The 5558-nt window shown below is 33.7% G+C and overlaps 1 pseudogene; it reads right to left on the bottom strand.

Moving 5' to 3' along the window:
• Positions 1 to 3287: 3287 nt before the first annotated feature.
• On the bottom strand, positions 3288 to 3729 carry LOC107515489 (annotated as a pseudogene).
• Positions 3730 to 5558: the final 1829 nt, after the last annotated feature.

Below are 5558 nucleotides of genomic sequence, written 5' to 3'. Positions count from 1 at the left end.
AAATAATAATAATAATAAATAATAATAACAACAACAATAATGACGGAAGAATGAAGTACGTGCTTTTGTGCCTAGTTACTGAACCTTCCAGTTTTTTTGTTGTTTGGTTGTCATTCAGGTTTTGAGGAACCATTCCACTCCACGATCACAGATTTCATATAAGGATTTCATATCTCACCATGGTTACTTTTAGAGAAAGAGACATGTTCTCTTACAAAGCTAAACTTCACCACATTGTATCAGGTCTAATTTTGGTTGTGACAGAAATTCTAAAATCAAGCTTATTTAAGAAGGGTATCAATTGGTAAATATAAATAATACAAACTTGAGACATGGCTAGATATACATGTTCACAAGATGATAAAAGGACTTGATCACTCTTCTCTCCTTAGAGAAAATATTAACTGTGAAAAGAGAGCCAGAAGAGAGAAAAATGTTGGTGTTTTCAGACATAAACTTTAAAATCATCTCCACAAAACTATGGGATTGCAATAATTTATATTCCCATTTATCAGGTAAAGAAAAATTAGGTAGAGATAGGTTCACTTTGCTAGCATTACACAGCTTGAAAATAGTAGAGACAAGATTCAAACCAGAGCATGGTCTCTTAACCACCCCACTGCCCTGACTCATACAAATAGATGAACCAAAAGTGAAACGTAGAGCTTACTATAAATCTCTCCTCATTCTTTACACTATTATCACCTTAAGTTTACTAAGTGATTAGAGAATGGACAAAAAAAAAAAAAAAAAAAGAAAGAAAGAATTATAGAAACAAGAACGCAGAGAAAACGTGGGTACAGGAAAAACAAACCACCACCAACACCATCACCACCACCACCACCAACAACAACAACAAAACAGTCATGATTTCTCCACTGCAGGAGAAACATTTACCTTCAGACGTTGTCCTTACCTCTACTGGTATAGCCGTACCTCCCAGTTATTCTGTACTTAACTTTAGGTATTTTCTTGTGGGAAAAAGGGAGGCTCACAGCACAAAAATAATCCAGTTCACCATTTTCATTTCACTTCATTTCATTTCATTTCATTTCATTTCATTTCATTTCATTTCATTATTTTATTTTTTTTGTTTTGTTTTGTTTTAAGTATACAGTATGTTAGTTAGACATTTACATAGTTTATAGAACCAACCCCCTAATTGCTCCTTATCAACTCTGGTTTTTCATCTAGCCAATATATTAATGCTAGCTGCATTCCCTGTGCTGTCCTCCCTATCCCCATGACCATCTATCAACTTCTTTAACCCTTCACTCCTTTCTTTCCAGTCTCCACTACCCTCTCCTCTCTGACCATCATATATTGTCCTCTATATTTGTAAATCTGTTTTTGTTTAATTTGTTCTTTTTGTTCCTTAGATTCCATATGTAAGTGAAATCATATGGTATTTATCTTTGTCTGACTTATTTCACTCAGCATAATAACCTCTAGGTCCATCCGTGTTATTGAAAATAGGAGGATTTCATTTTATTAATGACTGAGTAATGTTCCATTGTACATATGAACCATAACTTTTTTATCCGGTCATCTCTTCATGGGCATTTAGGTTGCTTCCATATCTTGGTTATTGTAAATTGTGTGGCCATGAATATCAGGGTGCATAGATCTTTATGGATTACTGTCTTGGTTTTCTTTGGATAAATACCCAGAAGTTCAATTGCTGGGTCAAAAGGTATATCCATTTTTAATTATCTGAGAAATCTCCAGACTGTTTTCCATAGTGGCTGTACCAATTTGCAATCCCACCAACAATGTATGAGAGTTCTCTTTTCTCCACACCCTTGCCAACACTTGTTCTTTGATTTATTGATGATAGCCACTCTGACAGGTATGAGGTGATATCTCATTATGGTTTCGATTTGCATATCTCTGATGATTAGTGACCTTGAACATCTCTTCATATGTCTATTGTCCATCTGTATTTCCTCTTTGGAGAAGTATATGTTCAAGTCTTCTCCCCATTTTTTAATTGGATTATTTTTTGTTGGTGAGTTATATGAGTTCTTTATATATTTTGGATATTAACCTCTTATCAGATGTATCATTAGTGAATATCTTCTCCCAATTTGACGGTCGTTGTTTTGTTTTGTTGATGGTTTCCTTTGCTGTACAAAACTTTTTAGTTTGATGTCATACTATTTGTTTATTTTTTCTTTTTTTCTCTTGCCTAGAGAGATATATCCCCGAATAAATTACTATTAGCAATATCAGAGAGTTTACTGCCTATTTTTTCTTCTAGTTTTATGATTTGGGGTCTTACATTTATGTCTTTAATCCATTTTGAGGCTATTCTTGTATAGTCTACCATATCTTGAGGAATTAAAAATAAACACCTATCAAAGAGGAAACAAGAGAGAACAGATGAATTTTCTAGTCAGAAAGAAGGAAACACTGTGAAGAATGACCAGAGAGAAGTAAGATAAAGCAAGACTATGTCCCAGTAGCCAAAGCCCAAAGATGTGTTCAATGTATTTAGTATGCGAGGTCTCAATAAAGATTAGGAAAACTGTCTTGAATAAAGAATATCCATAAGCCAATAAACTACAAAAGGTAAATATATACAATGACTATAAAGAATATAATTCATATAAGTAAAAGATAGAGATAGCGCAACAGCTAGAGGGAAACAGTAAAATTTCTCAATATCATAATTAACTATAATAGTTAAAAACAATGATAAAAATTTAACCAAAACATACTTTTAACTTTTTGCCAAATTTTGCTAGACTTTGTTAATCATACATTGGTCTTTAACTATAGTAAACTTTGTTTATAATAATAAAAAAAATACTATTGATTCTATCAGTGTAGGATGTGAAAAGAGCACATGATGTATTAACTCTAAGTTTTAATAACATTAATTTCTTTTTATTTTTATCCAGAACTTTTTGCTATCCTGTTTGTCTGTCATGATATCATGAGTACCATTGCACAGTACCAAAATATTAAAGGTTTTCATCCTAATATGTTTAAACATTATACAGAAATGTTATATTAGTTATATTTACCAATGATATGAAAAGTTATGTTGTTCATCTTAAGCTTACACAATGTTATATGTCTATTACATCTCAATGAAGCTGGAAAAAAAGATAAAGAAAAAAAAATCTAATAGGCCATCAAAAAAAAAAAAAAAAAAAAGGTTCGATGCCAAGATTAGAGCCTGACACAAAAGAACAAATAAGTAATATGGTTCTGTTTTTATTTAAAGTTGTTTTTTTTTTTTAACACTTGTGAGCATTTAATGAACTTCCCTCCATGTGGTTTTAAGATACCAGGATGCAGGCTCCCCAAACACCCTCAATCTTCTCCTCCACTCTTTTGCTGAAGAATTTGGCCTTCACCTTAACAGGCTGCTTTGGGAGCTTTCCCTTCCCAGAACTTTGTAGTAGCCCGATCACACCACATTAATGATAGGAGCAGTTCCTATCTTGTTTTTGGCAGCATTTACTCAAGTCTGTTCACTGACCAAGGCCCACAGTTATAAAGGTTGACAGTTGGGTAGAAGCTCTGGTTCCCCTTTAAGTGGTAATTCCTCATACCAACTTTCCCAGTGTAACCTGGGTGATATTTGCCAAAGTTGATCCTGTGGTGATACCAGCACCGCATTACCTCAGCCTCCAGGGTGCTTCCAGTACTGCTGATGTCGCAGTGGCCATGGCTTGCGTGGCTCTGAAGTTTCCAAGTCTTCCTCCGTCTGAATAGCATGTCCACCACCAAGATGTAAGAGAGCTTTATTTAAAGTTTTGATATTTTGCTCTTTGTGCACATTTGCATTAATTTTGATTTTTAAAATACTGCATTAAAATGCTATTTGGGAAAAAAAGCTAAGAGTTTATATAGTTTTATAAGGAGAGTTTTCTATATTATCAATAGAGAATAGCTGCTTACAAAAGCCAACACACACAATTCAATAAGTTTAGAGATGCTGAAAAACGTTTGCCCACTCTTAACCATAATAAAAAACTGTCCCCTTTAAGGAGATTAAGGCTTTTAGACGGTTCTCTAATTCACGAAGAACAGAGTCAGGAGAACTCCAATGTGTATAAACTTATTCTACCTATCTTCACATTATTTTCCTTCCCATTCTTTGAATAAATTGAGCTCTTAACTTCCTAACTGACATTAGGCAACATTTGAAATTGAATTCTGCTATGTGTTGTGAGTTTCATTTGGTGAGTTTGCTTTGGTTTGGTGATGGTGGTGGTGGTGGTGATGGTGGTGGTACGTGTGTCTGTGAAAGAGAGAGAGAGAGAGAGAGAGAGAGAGAGAGAGAGAGAGAGAGAGAGAGAGAAATGTATGTACCTAAATAATGCAGGAAAACTGAGTAAAGACATTGAAGAAATAGACATCCTAGCTTTGACAGGCTTCCTAATCTAAAGAACATTTATCAGCTTACTTTTGAACGATCTTAGTTGTAACCATCAGAAAGTCCTATTATCTAATTGAGCATTTGGAAGACAATATATGGCAATTAAAGATCCACATAAGTAGAAAGTCAAATAAGGGGGGATGAGATTTATTATAGACCCTGCCTTAATTTTGTCTAATAAATCCTCTTTATAATTATTACCCTGCATTTCATCATCCATAAATAGACTGTCTTAAAAAGACAACTCTATAATCATATCACTCTGGGGTAGAATCAGTTTGGGAGAACTGCAAGTCAAGGAAAACAGAGGATGAATATCCCCATCAATTGTAATGGTTTTATATTCAATTACCAGAAATTAATGGAGAAAACTGAGAAGGGGAAGCTCCATGTTATTTACAGCAGCCTTAAATTAGGCAGTGAAAATAAAATGTATTAAATAGCACATGATCAATGTTAGCTCTCTAAAGCACTTTCATCACTTTTTTTTTTTAACTAATCACAGTTAAGAGTATATTCAGAAATTTTGGAATATTCCACCTAAGAAGCCTTCCAAAATACTAAGTATACATGTGATTTACATAAAAGCATGTTCAAATATGAATTCATACTATAGTGATAGGCCACTTAAAAGACACGATCTGGTTTCCAATCTCAACTCTTTTACTACCTGGATATATAAATATTGGCAAATTGCTGTTTATCTTCTCTGAGACTAGTCACTTATAAAACTAAATAGTCTTTAGGCTTCTTGATTTGCTAATGTAACTGATGGTTAAAGCATTAGAAATACTTAGGTTGTTAGAGAGAATAATAATGTGAAAACTTCTGACAGGTGTTTCCAAATATTCGCAATGCTGTCAAGAATGAAGACTTACTTAGGGTCACTCTACAGAAAAAAAAAAATGAGATACTATTTAGTAAATTTAAGCTAACTGTAAAGAAGAAAAAAGCCAGCAGACATACCCTACAATAAAATTGTCTGCCTTGTGAAGCTGTAAGTTATTTATCTACACCGTTTCAGATGTTAATGATGTAAATGTGTGTAAGAAAAAACCCTTCAAAATTGTATGGAATAAAGGACTCCATGAGATAAAAGAGGGCTTTCACAGATATGGATTTTATGTGAATCTTTAAAGTTTTCCTTCTGAGGAAGTTGGGGAAA

This window comes from Rousettus aegyptiacus, unplaced genomic scaffold (assembly GCF_014176215.1).
Source record: "Rousettus aegyptiacus isolate mRouAeg1 unplaced genomic scaffold, mRouAeg1.p scaffold_m13_p_6, whole genome shotgun sequence".
NCBI lineage: Eukaryota > Metazoa > Chordata > Mammalia > Chiroptera > Pteropodidae > Rousettus > Rousettus aegyptiacus.
The sequence above is the reverse complement of the archived record's forward strand: the minus strand, read 5'-3'. Positions and strand labels throughout refer to the sequence as shown.